Here is a 16,245-nt window from a genome sequence, read left to right on the forward strand (position 1 = left end):
GTCATGACCGGGCGCGGTGGCTCAAGCCTGTAATCCCAGCACTTTGGGAGGCCGAGACGGGTGGATCATGAGGTCGGGAGATCGAGACCATCCTGGCTAACACGGTAAAACCCCGTCTCTACTAAAAAAATACAAAAAACTAGCCGGGCAAGGTGGCGGGCACCTGTAGTCCCAGCTACTCGGGAGGCTGAGGCAGGAGAATGGCGTAAACCCGGGAGGCGGAGCTTGCAGTGAGCTGAGATCCGGCCACTGCACTCCAGCTTGGGCGATAGAGCAAGACTCCGTCTCAAAAACAAAACAAAACAAAACAAAACAAAAAAATTAGTAGGGCATGGTGGCACATGCCGGTAGTCCTAGCTGCTCAGGAAGTTGAGAGAGGAGGATTATTTGAGTCCAGGAGATTGCAGTGAGCCATGATCACGCCACTGCCCTCCAACGAGCCAGGTAACAGAGTGAGGCCCTGTCTCTAAAAAAAAAATTTTAAGGGGGGATTGCATTGGGAGTTATACCTGATGTAAATGACGAGTTGATGGGTGCAGCACACCAACATGGCACAAGTATACATATGTAACAAACCTGCACGTTATGCACACGTACCCTAGAACTTAAAGTATAATAATAAGAAGAAGAAGAAGAAGAAGAAGAAGAAAAAAAAAAGAAAAAATAAAACTTCCTAAAAAAAAAAAAAAAATTTTAAGGGTCAGGTACAGTGGCTCAGGCCTATAATCTCAGCACTTTAGGAGGTCAAAGCGGGAAGATCGCTTGAGCCCAGCAGTTCAAGACCAGCTTAGGCAACCTACTAAGATTCCCGTATCCACAACAAATTAAAAAAATTAGTCAGGTATGGTGGTACATGCCTGTGGTCGCAGCCACTTGGGAGGCTAAGAAAGGAGGATCACCTGAGCCCAGAAAGTCCGGGCTGCAGTTAGCTGTGATCGCCGCCACTGCACTCCAGTCTGGTGACAGCAACTTTGTCCCGCCCACCAAAAAAAAAAAAAAATTCCTCCAGAGTCAAAGTCACATGTTCAGGGGACCTGACAACCATCCTGGGCTTGCTGACCACGCACAGAACACATAAGTTTTAGTGAGTCTGATGACGTTTACTCCAGATATGATCACTAGCGCTAAATGGTCATTCCTAACTACACTTCCGAAGAAAAACTACTTGGCACAAAACTAGAAATCAGCAATTTCGTTTCAAAATCCTACACTCTATATCTGTCTTTTCTAATACGGTGACCACAAGGCACATGGGGTTATTTAAATTTAATTACACTTAAAAATTAAGTAAAATTTAAAATTTAATTTCTCAGGTGCATTAGCCTAAGATCAAATGCTTAACGGCCACGTGTGGCTAATAGCTATCATGTTGAACAGCAAATGTATAGAAATGTCGCTATGACAGAAAGTTCTATGGGACTGGGCAATGAACAGTACGAAGGCGAAGTCATCCAAGAACGCGGCTGCCCAAGCAGCTTCAGGCGAGGCGGCGACACAGTTCCGGGGCCGCACATCCCGAGGGGCCGCGGGCTCCGAAATATTCGCGCGGCCGCGGAGCCCACGAGCTGGGGATACCCTCCACAGGCGGGCGTTAAACCGCGCGGCCAGCACCGCGAGAGCTCCCAAACAGGACTCGAGCGGGGAGCCCCGAGGCCGTGCGTTTCCCCGCCGCGCCAGACAGGGGGGCCTAGATGTGCTGGCGCTGGTTGGTCAGAGGCGGTGGCCTCTGACCTTTCCGCGAGCTGAGAAGACGGCGGGAGGAAAAAAGGCAGAGACAACGCTGGGCGCCCGGCGGTCCCTCCGCTGACGGCGGGTAATGCTCGGACAGCGAACTGGCGGTGGGGGGTGCCCGGGCCTCCCGGGCGACGGCGAAGGCGGAGTCCCGGCCCGGCCGGGGAGGCTGGCTGAGAGGCCCCCCCAGCTGCCCGCCAAAGTAAACAAGGCCGCGACGTGCGCTGCGCACTTACCGGGAGCTGCGGCCTCGCGGCCGCTGAGCCCGGACAAGCCAGACCGGGTCAGGCCGGGCCAGAGGGACCGGATTGGGGAGAAGCGGCGGTAGAGGCGGCGGGCCGACGCCGGTCAAGCCCGTGCTGCTTCCTCCAAAAGAGTCGTCCCGGCAGCTCCGGAAGTACTTGGCGCCGTTGCGTCACTTCCGGATCGGGGTCGACCACGGTCGCTCAGGTCGCCACTGGCTCCTGGTTAGAGGGCCTCTTTAGCGCCGCCTCCTTGCAATTTAGCGCTCTGACCCATAGTCTGACTAGGGTACGGCAGGTGCCGACCGCGTCTGGAGCCACCATTCGCCTACCAGCGTCTCCCGTTGAGATGTTCTTAACCAACGCGTTTCTCACCGCCTTGTCATTTCACTGTGTACTCCGGGATCGGGCACGGAGAAGACATACTGGCGTCGGTGGAATGTCTAAAGAACCATTGTTTCCCGGCCGCTATCTGGTCTGAGGGGAGCTGGGCCGGGAATTTCTGCCGACACCCCGAGGCGGTCGCCGGGTGGCCCCAGAGCCGCAACCATACCACGCTTTCGCTTCCCCCGCCGCGGCCTCGTTCGCCGCCCAGTTCGACTTACCGTCACCGTGCAAGGTTGCATCTTAACTGCCTTGCTTGCAGTTTCTTTTCACACTATAGGAGTTGTCATCATGACTTCCAGTTACCTTCTGGGACCGGTTGTCAAATGGTGTGGCTAGAACTCAGATTGTTGCTACACCACAGTGGAAATGCCAGTGTGAAGCCGCTGATGTTAGGAAGGCTCCAGGGTGTGCAATTCCGTAGACAACAAATCAAATCATTTCCAACCATACTGGACTCGCGTATATACGCATTCAAGACACCTGTGCTGGCCGGTCGCTGTGGCTCATGCCTGCATTCCCTGCACTTTGGGAAGCCAAGGTGGGAGGATCGCTTGAGCCCAAGAATTTGATGTAGTGAGACCCCTCCTTTCTACAAAAAACAAACAAACAAACAAAAAACTAAAAATTAGCTGGGCGAGGTGGCACACGCCTGTGCGTCCCAGCTACTCAGGGGGCTGAGGTGATATAGGATTGCTTGAGCCGAGGAGGTCGAGGCTGCAGTGCGCCGAGATTGCACAACTGCAGTCCAGCATCGGTGATAGTGGACCCTGGCACAAAGCAACAATAACAAACCATACAATGTAGAAAGCCATTAAAAATCATGCCGGGTAGCCGGGCGCAGTGGCTCACGCCTGTAATCCCAGCACTTTGGGAGGCCGAAGAGGACAGATCACGAGGTCAGGAGTTCGAGACTAGCCACACCAGCATGGTGAAACCCGGCTTTACTAAAAATACAAAAAATTAGCCGGCATGATGGCAGGCGCCTGTAGTCCCAGTTACTCGGGAGGCTTAGGCAGGACAATTGCTTGAACTCTGCAGGCGGAGGTTGCAGTGAGCCGAGATCGCGCCACTACACTCCAACCTGGGCGACAGAGTTGAAGACTCGTCTCAAAAAAAAAAAAAAAAAAAAAAGGCCGGGCGCGGTGGCTCAAGCCTGTAATCCCAGCACTTTGGGAGGCCGAGACGGGTGGATCACGAGGTCAGGAGATCGAGACCATCCTGGCTAATACGGTGAAACCCTGTCTCTACTAAAAATACGAAAAACTAGCCGGGTGAGTTGGCGGGCGCCTGTAATCCCAGCTACTCGGGAGGCTGAGGCAGGAGAATGGCGTGAACCCGGGAGGCGGAGCTTGCAGTGAGCTGAGATCCGGCCACTGCTCTCCAGCCTGGGCGACAGAGCGAGACTCCGTCTCCAAAAAAAAAAAAAAAAAAAAAAAAAATACCGGGTGGACTGCTCTGCCTATGGAGTAGCAATTCCTTTTTTTTTTTTTTTTTTTTTTTTTTTTTTGAGGCGGAGTCTTGCTCTGTCGCCCAGGCTGGAGTGCAGTGAGAGAGCCGCTATCTCAGCTCACTGCAACCTCCGCCTCCCGGGTTGAAGTGATTTTCCTGCCTCAGTCTGCCAAGTAGCTGGGACTACAGGCGCGCACCACCGCGCCCAGCTAATTTTTTTTTTTTTTTGAGACCGAGTCTTGCTCTCTCGCTCAGGCTGGAGTGCAGTGGCGCGATCTCGGCTCACTGCAAGCTCCGCCTCCCGGATTCACGCCATTCTCCTGCCTCAGCCTCCCCAGTAGCTGGGACTACAGGCGCCCGCCACTACGGCCGGCTAATTTTTTTGTGTATTTTTAGTATAGACGGGGTTTCACTGTGTTAACCCGGATGGTAATTTTTGTATATTTAGTAGAGACAGGGTTTTACCATGTTGACCAGGATGGTCTGGATCTCTCGACCCCGCGATCCGCCCTCCTCGGCCTCCCAAAGTGCTGGGATTACAGGCGTGAGCCACAGCGCTCCTGGCCTCCTTTGTTTATTTACTTCTTTAATAAACTTGCTTTCACTTTACCAAAAAATAAAATAAAATAAATCATACTGGGTGGCGGGGTATGGTGGCTCAAGCCTGTAATCCCAGCACTTTGGGAAGCCAAGGTGAGAGGATCGCTTGAGCCCAGGAGTTGGAGACCAGCTTGGGAAACATAGTGAGATTCCATGTCTACAGAAAAAAAAAAAAATATGTTTTGGCCGGGTGTGGTGGCCCACGCCTGTAATCCCAGCACTTTGGGAGGCTGAGGCAGGTGGATCACTTGAGCCTGGGAGTTGGAGACCAGCCTGGGCAACATGGTGAAACCCCATCTCTACAAAAAATACAAGTTAGCTGGATGTGCTTATATACCTACTTAGGAGGCTGAGGTGGGAGGATCACTTAAGACTCAGGAGGTGGAAGCTGTAGTGAGCAAGGGATCCGGCCACTGCACTCCAGCCTGGGGGACAGAGCCTGAACCTGTCTTAAAAAAAAAGGGAAAAAAATGCTGTACTAAGGCACCTATTGACAAGGAAAGGTACTTGGGATATACTCAAGTGATAAAAATAGGATGAGGCCAGGTGTGGTGGCTCACACTTGTAATCCCAACATTTTGGGAAGCGAAGGTGGGTGGATCGCCTGAGGTCAAGAGTTCCAGACCAGCCTGACCAACATGGCAAAACCCTGTCTCTACTAAAAAATACAAAAATTACCTGGGCATGGTAGTACGTGCCTGTCATTCCAAGTACTTGGGAGGCTGGGGCAGGAAGAATCACTTGAACCCGGGAGGTGGAGGTTACAGCGAGCCAAGATTGCACCACTGCACTCCAGCCTGGGCAACAGAGTAGCTCCATCTCAAAAAAGAAAAAATAATGGCGTGAACCCGGGAGGCGGAGCTTGCAGTGAGCCGAGATCATGCCACTGCACTCCAGCCTGGGGGACAGAGCTACACTCTGTCTCAAAAAAAAAAAAAAAAAAAAAAAAAAAAAAGGCCGGGCGCAGTGGCTCGAGCCTGTAATCCCAGCACTTTCGGAGGCCAAGACAGGCGATCACGAGGTCAGATCGAGACCATCCTGGCTAACACGGTAAAACCCCATCTCTACTAAAAAATACAAAAAACTAGCCGGGCGAGGTGGTGGGCGCCTGTAGTCCCAGCTACTCGGGAGGCTGACGCAGGAGAACGGCCTAAACCCGGGAGGCAGAGCTTGCAGTGAGCCGAGATCCGGCCACTGCACTCCAGCCTGGGTGACAGAGCAAGACTCTGTCTCAAAAAAAAAAAAAAAAAAAAAAAAAAAATACAAAGTCAACCATGGTGGTACACGCCTGTAATCCCAGCTACTTAGGAGGCTGAGGCAGGAGAATTGCTTGAACTCAGGAGGTAGAGGTTGCAGTGAGCTGAGATCACTCCACTGCACTCTAGCCTGGGTGACAGAACGAGACTCTGTCTCAAAAAAATTTAAAAAAATAAATAAATAAATTCAGTACATGTCTCTATTTGTAGCTATCCACACACACATTTACACAAAGCTTTTCATTAGTAACAGGCTATTGCAAATATCGTTCTGCTGCTTTTTTCACTTAGTAGAAGGTGCTATTACTATCCCCATTTCACAAAGAAGTGATCAAACTAAAATTCTTTTTTTTTTTTTTTTTGAGACAGCGTCTAGCTCTGTTGCCCAGGCTGGAGTGTAGTGGCACAATCATGGCTGACTGCAACCTTGACCTACCGGGTTCCAGCAATTCTCCTGCCTCAGCCTCCTATGTAGCTGGGATTACAGGCACTCACCACCATGCCTGGCTAATTTTTGTATTTTTAGTAGAGACGGGGATTCACCATGTTTGCCAGGCTGGTCTCAAGCTCCTGACCTAAAGTGATCCACCAACCTCTGCTTCCCAAAGTGCTGGGATTACAGGCATGAGCCACCATGCCAGTCCAAGCTAAAATTCTAACCCCAGCCATCTGAATCCAGAGCCTGCCCTTTTGACAGTGCTGTAACCCTTCTGAGTGTGTAACAGTATAAATGTATCGTATTTGACAAGCAATTCTCCCGCCTCAGCCTCCTGAGTAGCTGGGACTACAAGTGCATGCCACCATGCCTGGCTAATTTTTGTATTTTTAGCAGAGACGGTGTTTCAGCATATTGGGCAGGCTGGTCTCAAACTTCTGACCTTGTGATCCACCCGCCTTGGCCTCCCAGTGCTGGGATTATAGGTGTGAGCCACTGCGCCTGGCTATCTGTTTCCAAATTTTCACAGTTATAAAGAGTGTTATAGTGAACACCCTTGGATATAGTCCTTTTTTTTTTTTTTGAGACAGAGTTTCGCTTTTGTTGCCCAGGCTGGAGTACAATGAGGTGATCTCAGTTCACCACAACCTCTGCCTCCCAGGTTCAAGCGATTCTCCTGCCTCAACCTTCGGAGTACTGGGATTACAGGCATATGCCACCATGCCCAACTAATTTTGTATTTTTAGTAGAGACAGGGGTTTTCCATGTTGGTCAGGCTGGTCTCAAACTCCCAACCTCAGGTGATCCACCCGCCTTGGCCTCCCAAAGTATCGTAATTACAGGTGTGAGCCACCGCACCTGGCCCTCTTTTTTCTTTTGGGATGTAGTCTCCCTCTGTCACCCAGACTGGGGTGCAGTGGTGCAATCACTGCAGCCTCAATCTCCTTGGCTCAAGTGATTCTCCTGTCTCAGCCTCCCAAGTAGCTGGGACTATTATAAGCATGCACCATCATGTCTGGAGAATTTTTTTTAATAGATATGGGGTCCCATTATATTGCCCAGGCTCGTCTCAAACTGCTGGGCTCAAGCAATTCTTCTGCCTTGGCCCCTCAAAGTGGTGGGATTATACGTGTGAGACACAGCCTGTAGTTCTTTTTGCATAGTTGTGAACACGTTTTATATTTTATTTCTAGAAATGGAAATAAAGGAGTTGCTCAGTCAACTCCTATGCTCATTTTATATTGTAATAGATACTGTCAAATCACAATTCTTTTTTTTTTTTTTTTTTTTTTGAGACAGTCTCACCCTGTCGTCCAGGCTGGAGTGCAGTGGCGTGATCTCGGCTCACTGCAAGCTCCACCTCCTGGGTTCACACCATTCTCCTGCCTCAGCCTCCTGAATAGCTGGGACTACAGGCGTCTGCCACCACGCCTGGCTAATTTTTTTTGTATTTGTAGTAGAGACATGGTTTCACCCTGCTAACTGGGATGGTCTTGATCTCCTGACCTTGTGATCTGCCTGCCTCAGCCTCCCAAAGTGCTGGGATTACAGGCGTGAGCCACCGCACCCAGCCGAAATCACATTTCTTAAATGCTTTGTTCTTTCAGACTGGTTAAAGGCTAGGCACCAAGTTGTTACATATGGTGAGTGAAGAGGACCACAATATCTGTGGTCAAGGAGCTTTGTTCTAATAGGAGATGCAGAAATTAGTAGAATAATTCAACAATAAGTATCAAATTACCACTATGAGTGCACTGGATGGAAATACAAGAAAAATAAAAATAAAAATTATCACCGTGAGCCAGGCGTGGTGGCTCACACCTGTAATCCCAGCACCTTGGGAGGCTGAGGCCGGTGGATCACGAAGTCAGGAGATCAAGACCATCCTGGTTAACACGGTGAAACCCCATCTCTACTAAAAATACAAAAAAAAAATTTAGCCAGGTGTGGTGGCAGGCACCTATAGTCCCAGTTACTGGAGAGGCTGAGGCAGGAGAATGGTGTGAACCCGGGAGGCGGAGCTTGCAGTGAGCCGAGATCGCGCCACTGCACTTCCAGCCTGGGAGACAGGGCGAGGTTCCGTCTCAAAAAAAAAAAAATTATCACCGTCAGGAGTGCTGCATAGGAGAGTTGGTAGACTCAGTCCTCAGCCTCTCTTCCATCTATGCTCCTTCCCCAGTGATCTCATTCAACCTCTTTGCCTTAGGACCTCCCATACACTGATGACTTCCAGGTTTTGGTTTCTAATCCTACCAAATTTCCTATACTTCACACTCAGTATATTCAGTTATCCATTCAATACCTCCATTTGGATGTCATATTGGCACTCAAATTTAACATGTCTTAAATAAAACAAAATTATCAACTTTACCTCCAAACCTGCCACGCCCCCAGTATTTCCCAGCTCAATACCACTATCTCTCTCCATTTACTCAAGCCAAAAATTCACAAGTTTGGCCAGGCATGGTTGCTAACACCTGTAATCTCAGCACTTTGGGAGGCCAAGGTGGGCAGATCACCTGAGGTCAAGAGTTCAAGACTAGCCTGGCCAAGATAGCAAAACCCTGTCTCTACTAAAAATACAATAATTAACTGGGCATGGTGGCGGTCGCCTGTAATCCCAGCTACTTGGGAAGATGAGGCAGGAGAATTGCTTGAACCCAGGAGGTTGCAGTGAGCCAAGATTGTGCCACTGCACTCCAGCCTCGGTGACAGAGCAAGACTCCATCTCAAAAAAAAAGAAAGAAAGAAAGAAAGAAAAAACAAATCACAAGTTTTCCGTGAGTTTTCCTCTTCCAAATTTCACATTCAGTCTACAAGCAATTCCCATGAGCTATACCTCTGAGATATGTCCTGACTTTAGCACTTACCACTACCTGAAGCTCTAATCCAAGCCACCCTCAATGTGTCTTTGGATGTGAGCAGTAGTCCCGTAACTAGTCTCCCTGCTTTAAAATATTTCTTATTTTTGTAGAGACAGGATCTCACTCTGTCACCCATGTTGGAGTGCAGTACATTTTGTTTATTTATTTATTTATTTTTATTTTTCGAGGCAGAGTTTTGCTCTTGCCACCCAGGCTGGAGTACAATGGTATAATCTTGGCTCACTGCAACCTCCACCTCCCGAGTTCAGGCGATTCTCCTGCCTCATTCTCCCTAGTAGCTGGGGCTACAGGTGCACCACCATGCCTGGCTAATTTCGTATTTTTAGTAGAGATGGTGTTTCGCCATGTTGGCCAGGCTGGTCTCAAACTCCTGACCTCAGCTAATCTGCCCTCCTTGGCCTCCCAAAGTGCTGGGATTATAGGCATGAGCTACCGTGCCCAGCCCAATACATTTTATTTTTATTCTTTTTCTTTTTAAAAAAAGATTTATTCTTTTCAAGAGGTGGGATTTTTCCTTTTTTTCTTTTTGAGACAGAGTCTTGCCCTGTTGCTCAGGCTGGAGTGCAATGGCGTGATCTTGGCTCACCGCAGCCTCCATCTCCTAGGTTCAAGCGATTCTCCTGCCTCAGCCTCCTGAGTTGCTGGGATTACAGGTGCCTGCCACCATGCCTGGCTAATTTTTCTTATTTTTAGTACAGATGGGTTTTCACCATGTTGGCCAGGCTGGTCTCAAACTCCCGACCTCAGGTGATCCACCCACCTCAGTCTCCCAAAGTGCTGGGATTACAGGTGTGAGCCACCTCAGGAGATCAAGACCAGCCTGGCCAACATGGTGTAACCCCATCTCTACTAAAAACACACAATTAGTCGGGCATGGTGGCGCATGCCTGTAATCCAAGCTACTTGGGAGGCTGAAGCAAGAGAATTGCTTGAACCTGGGAGGCAGAGGTTGCAGTGAGCCAAGATGGCACCATTGCACTCCAACCTAGGCAACAAGAGCTAAACTCTGTCTCAAAAAAAAAAATTTTTTTTTAAAGCACAAAACGTGTCATTTTTCTTTTCAACATCCTCTAAAACTTTCTATCACAGGCTTTGGCCTTACGGACCAACAAAGGGTAGTCTAGAGCCAGACAGCTAGGATTAGAATCCCTTGACTGGGTACAGTGACTCATGCCTGTAATTCCAGCACTTCAGGAGGCTGAGGTGGGAGGATTGCTTGAGTCCAGGAGTTCGAGACCACCCTGGGCAACAAAGGGATACCCTGTCTCAAAAATAATTAATTAATCAAAATTGAGGCTTGGGGGAGTGGGTCATTCCTGTAATTCCAGCACTTTGGGACGCCAAGACAGGAGGATCACTTGAGCTCAGGAGTTCAAGACTAGCCTTGGCAACAGAGGGAAACCCTATCTCTACAAAAAATACAAAAATTAACCTCAGCCAGGATGGTGGCTTATGCCTATAATCCCAGCACCTTGGGAGGACAAGGCGGGTGGCTCACCTGAAGTCAGGAGTTTGAGACAAGCCTGGCCAACATGGTGAAACCCTGTCTCTACTAAAAATACAAAAATTAGCCAGGTGTGGTGGAGGGTACTTGTAATCCCAGCTACTCAGGAGGCTGAGGCAGGAGAATCGCTTGAACCTGGGAGGTGGAGGTTGCAGTGAGCTGAGATCATTCCACTGCATTCCAGCCTGGGTGACAACAGCAAAACTCTATCTCAAAAAAAAAACAAAAAACAAAAAACAAGCATGGTGGTGCACACCTGTAGTCCCAGCTACTAGGGAGGCTGAGATGGGAGAATGGCTTCAGCTTAGGACGTGGAGGTTGCAGTGAGCCGAGACTGTGCCACTGCACTCCAGCTAGATGACAGAGCAAGACCCTGTCTCAAAAGAAAAAAATTAAAATAATACTTTAAAGAGAATCCCAACTCCACATCTTCCTATCCATGTGACCTTGGGTAGGGAACCTTACCTCTCTGTGACTTAGTTTGCTCATTTGTGAAATTAGGAAAATAATAGCAGCCTCTATTGAGTGAAAAAAGCAAACTAGTATTTACAATATAGCCTTTTATCAATGAAAACAGTTTGTGTGTGTGTGTGAGTGTGTATAGGGGTATATATAAATATGTATGTTAACTCATTGAAAGGGCCCTGAAAGATATGTACAAAATGCTAATATTTTATTTATTGATTTATTTAATTTTTTTCTGAGGCCTAACCTAGGAGACAAGGGTAGGTGACAGAGCAAGACCCTGTCTCAAAAGACCCTAGGTGACGCTCTGTCACCTAGGCTGCAGTGCAGTGGCGCTATCTTGGCTCACTGCAAACCTTGCCTCCTAGGTTAAAGCGATACTGCCTCAACCGGGCACAGTGGCTCACGCCTGTAATTCCAGCACTTTGGGAGGTTGAGGTGGGAAGATCACCTGAGGTCAGGAGTTCAAGATCAGCCTGGCCAACATGGTGAAACCACATCTTTACCAAAACATACAAAAATTAGCCAGGCATGGTGGCATGCGCCTGGAATCCTGGTTACCTGGGGGGCTGTGACAGGAGAATCACTTGAACCTGGGAGGTGGAGGTTGCAGTGAGCCAAGATCCTACTACTGGACTCCAGCCTGGGTGAAAGAGTGAGATTCTGTCTCTGTCTCGCAAAAAAAAAAAAAAAAAAGGCAATCCTGCCTCAGCCTCCCAAGTAGCTGGAACTACAGTGGCGTGCCACCCTGCCTGGCTAATTTTTATATTTTTGGAAGAGATGGGGTTTTGCCACGTTTCCCAGGCTGGTCTCAAACTTCTAGGCTCAAGCAATCCTCCCACTTTGGTCTCCCAAAGTGCTGGGATAACTCACTGCACCAGTCAAAATGCTAATGCTTTATATTCCTATTTTTTCAAATTGGGTTCTTTAATCTATCCAGAATATGTATTTGGTAGGAGATGGGATTTAGATTTATTTTTTTATAATTTGATAATTTTTTTTTCTTTTGAGATGGAGTTTTGCTCTTGTCACACAGGCTGGAGTGCAATGGCACGATCCTGGCTCACTGCAACCTCGGCCTCCCAGGTTCAAGCAATTCTCCTGCCTCAGCCTCCTGAGTAGCTGGGATTACAAGCGTGCACCAACATGCCTGACTAATTTTCATATTTTTAGTAGAGACAGGGTTTCACCATGTTGGCCAGGCTGGTCTTAAACTCCTGACCTCAGATGATCTACCCGCCTCCACCCCCCAAAGTGCTGGGATTACATGCATGAGCCATCGCGCCAGGCCTAATTTGATTATTTTTAATCCCAACACCACGTATTAAATAGGTCTTTTTTTTTTTTTTTTTAATAGAGTCTCACTCTGTTTCCCAAGCTAGAGTGCAGTGGTGCTATCTTGGCTGACTGCAATCTCTGCCTGCTGGGTTTAAGCGATTCTCCTGCCTCAGCCTCCCAAGTAGGTGGGACTACCGGCACATGCCACCACACCCAGCTAATTTTTGTTTTTTTGTTTCGTTTTGTTTTGTTGAGATAGAGTCTTGCTTTGTCGTCAGACTGGAGTACAGTGGCGCAATCTCAGCTCACTGCAACCTCTGCCTCCCAGATTCAAGTGATTCCCCTGCCTCAGCCTCCCAAGTAGCTGGGATTACAGGCACATGACATCATGCCTGGCTAATTTTTGTATTTTTAGTAGAGACAGGGTTTCACCATGTTGGCCAGGCTTGTCTCAAACTCCTGACCTCAAGTGATTTCCCGCCTTTGCCTCCCAAAGTGCTTGGATTACAGGCGTGAGCCATCGTGCCTGGCCTGAATAGGTCATTCTTTATTCACTATTTATTAACACCTTTATCATCATCTAAATTCCCTTGTATACATGGGTTTGTTATCTGGGCTCTTCGTTCTGTTTTGAAGATCTGTTTGCCTATTCCCGGTTCAATACTACAATGGGTTTTTTTTTTTTTTTTTTTTTGAGATGGAGTCTCGCTCATCACCCAGGCTGGAGTGCAGTGGTGCGATCTCAGCTCACTGCAACCTCTGCCTCCCGGGTTCATGCCATTCTTCTACCTCAGCCTCCCAAGTAGCTGGGACTACAGGTGCCTGCCACCACGCCTGGCTAATTTTTTTGTATTTTTAGTAGAGATGGGGTTTCATTGTGTTAGCCAGGATGGTCTCAATCTCCTGACCTTGTGATCCACCCGCCTCAGCCTCCCAAAGTGCTGGGGGATTACAGGCGTGAGCCACCGTGCCTTGCCACTACAATGTTTTAATTGCAGCTTCATGGTTTCTGTTTTTAAAAAATTTTGTGTTTTATTTTTTGTTTTATGTATTTATTTATTTTTTGAGATGGAATCTTACTCTGTCACCCAGGCTGAAGTGCAGTGGCGAGAACTCAGCTCACTGCACACCTCCACCACCTGGGTTCAAGGAATTCTCCTGTCTCAGCCTCCCAAGTAGCTGGGACTACAGGCGCCCATCACAATGCCAGGCTAATTTTTATATTTTTAGTAGAGACAGTGTTTCACCATGTTGGCCAGGCTGGCCTCAAACACCTGACCTCAAGTGATCTGCCTGCCTCGGCCTCCCAGTGTTAGAATTACAGGCATGAGCCACTGTGCCCGGCCAATTATTTATTTATTTTTTGAGATGCAGTCTCACTCTGTCACCCAGGCTGGAGTGCTCTGGCGTGATCTCAGCTCTCTGAAACCTCTGCCTCCCTAGTTCAAGCAATTCTCCTACCTCAGTCTCCCGAATAGCTGGGACTACAGGCGGGTGCCACCATGCCCCTATGTATTTTTAGTAGAGATGGGGTTTCACCATGTTGCCAGGCTGGTCTTGAACTCCTTACCTTAGGTGATCCACCTGCCTTGGACTCCTAAAGTGTTGGGATTACAGGCGTGAGCCACTGCAACTGGCTGGTTTCTTTTTTCTATATGGTAGAACAAGATGCCTTGGTTGATTTTTTTTCCTTCAATCAGCTTTCTCAGGTTGAAGCCCTTATTGGTCTTTTTCAAAAATTTCTGGCTGGGCGCGGTGGCTCACGCCTGTAATCCCAGCACTTTGGGAGGCCGAGATGGGTGGATCACAAGGTCAGGAGATCGAGACCATCCTGGCTAGCATGGTGAAACCCCGTCTCTACTAAAAAAATACAAAAAACTAGCCGGGCGCCGTGGCGGGCGCCTGTAGTCCCAGCTACTCGGGAGGCTGAGGCAGGAGAATGGCGTGAACCCGGGAGGCGGAGCTTGCAGTGAGCTGAGATCCGGCCACAGCACTCCAACCTGGGCAACAGAGCGAGACTCCATCTCAAAAAAAAAAAAAAAAAAAAAAAAAAAAAAAAAGCCGGGCACGGTGGCTCAAGCCTGTAATCCCTGCACTTTGGGAGGCCGAGACGGGCGGATCACGAGGTCAGCAGATTGAGACCATCCTGGCTAACACGGTGAAACCCCGTCTCTACTAAAAAATACAAAAAACTAGCCGGGTGAGGTGGTGGGCGCCTGTAGTCCCAGCTACTCGGGAGGCTGAGGCAGGAGAATGGCGTGAACCGGGGAGGCGGAGCTTGCAGTGAGCCGAAATCCGGCCACTGCACTCCAGCCTGGGCGACAGAGCGAGACTCAAAAAAAAAAAAAAAAAAATTAGCTGGGCTTGGTGGCTGGCACCTGTAGTCCTAGCTACTCAGGAGACTGAGGCAGGAGAATGGTGTGAACCCGGGAGGTGGAGCTTGCAGTGAGCTGAGATCATGCCACTGCACTCCAGCCTGGGTGACAGAGTGAGACCTTGTCTCGAAAAAAAAAAAAAAAACACCTTAGATTCAGTTTGATTTTTTTTTTTTTTTTTTTTTTTTGTATTTTGTTTTGTCAATGGAGTCTCACTCTGTTACCCAGGCTGGAGTGCAGTGGCACAATCACGACTCACTACAACCTCAACATCCTGGGCTCAAGGGATCCTCCCACCTCAGCCTCCTAAGTAACTGGGACCACAGACATGCACAACCATGCCAAGTTAATTTTTTTCTTTTTTCTTTTGAGACAGAGTTTCACTCGTGTCTCCCAGGCTGGAGTGCAATGGTGCAGTCTTGGCTCACTGCAACCTCCGCCTCCCATGTTCAAAGGATTCTCCTGCCTTAGTCTCGAGAGCAGCTGGAATTACAGGTATCTGCCACCACGCACAGCTAATTTTTGTATTTTTAGTAGAGACAAGGTTTCACCATGTTAGCCAGGCTTTTCTTGAACTCCTGACCTCAGGTGATCTGCCTGCCTCAGCCTCCCAAAGTGCTGGGACTATAGGCGTGAGCCACTGCTCCCGGCCAATTTTTTTTTTTTTTTTTTTGTAGAGACCAGGTCTCGCTATGTTGTTCAGACTGGTCTCGAACTCCTAGTCTCAGGCTATCCTCCTGCCTTGGCCTCCCAATGTGCTGGGATTACAGGGCATGAGCCACCATACCTGGCCATGTTTCTTTTTTTTAATTGTTTTTTATTTTTGTGGAGACAGTATCTCACACTCCCATCCAGGCTGGAGGGCAGTGACATTTTATTTTTTTTCTTTTTGTTTTTTTTGTTTTTTTTTTTTTTTTGAGGCGGAGTCTCGCTCTGTCGTCCAGGCTGGAGTGCAGTGGCCAGATCTCGGCTCACTGCAAGCTCCGCCTCCCGGGTTTACGCCATTCTCCTGCCTCAGCCTCCTGAGTAGCTGGGACTACAGGCGCCCGCCACCGCGCTCAGCTAGTTTTTTGTATTTTTTAGTAAAGACGGGGTTTCACTGTGTTAGCCAGGATGGTCTCGATCTCCTGACCTCGTGATCCGCCCGTCTCGGCCTCCCAAAGTGCTGGGATTACAGGCTTGAGCCACCGCGCCCGGCCTTTCTTTTTGTTTTTTAAAAATTAATGTTTTTTGGGCTTGGCACGGTGGCTCACGTCTCTAATCCCAGCACTTTGGGAGGCCGAGGCAGGCAGATCACAAGGTCAGGAGTTGGAGACCAGCCTGGCCAACATGGTGAAACCCTGTCTCTACTAAAAATACAAAAATTAGCCTGGCGCAGTGCCATGCGTCTGTAATCCCAGCTACTCGTGAGACTGAGGCAGGAGAATTGCTTGAACCCCAGGAGGTGGAAGTTGCGTGAGCTGAGATCTGGCCACTGTACTCCAGCCTGGGCGACAGGAGCAAGACACTGTCAAAAAAAAAAAAAAAATGTGTTTTTCAAATAAGAAAATGGAGGAGGCTGGGCATGGTGGCTCACGCCTGTAATCCCAGCATTTTGGGAGGCTAAAGTGGGTGGATCACGAGGTCAAGAGTTGGAG

At 48.9% G+C, this 16,245-nt stretch overlaps 1 protein-coding gene and 1 pseudogene across 7 annotated transcripts in view; one reads left to right on the top strand and one right to left on the bottom strand.

Moving 5' to 3' along the window:
* The window catches only part of ARIH2 (ariadne RBR E3 ubiquitin protein ligase 2), a 69,883-nt gene extending 67,745 nt beyond the window's left edge, over positions 1-2,138 (bottom strand). For 2 of the 7 annotated variants that reach the window (XM_073010224.1, XM_073010223.1), the window contains exon 1: positions 1,968-2,130. The gene's annotated coding sequence lies outside the window, so the exon portion shown is untranslated. Of the gene's footprint in view, positions 1-1,967 lie in introns of all 7 variants that reach the window. The other 5 variants (XM_073010222.1, XM_073010229.1, XM_073010227.1 and 2 more) reach the window with 5 other exon arrangements.
* LOC119625691 (uncharacterized protein ARIH2OS-like) lies at positions 1,817-3,412 on the top strand (annotated as a pseudogene).
* Positions 3,413-16,245: the final 12,833 nt, after the last annotated feature.

Source organism: Chlorocebus sabaeus, chromosome 22 (assembly GCF_047675955.1).
Source record: "Chlorocebus sabaeus isolate Y175 chromosome 22, mChlSab1.0.hap1, whole genome shotgun sequence".
Lineage (NCBI taxonomy): Eukaryota > Metazoa > Chordata > Mammalia > Primates > Cercopithecidae > Chlorocebus > Chlorocebus sabaeus.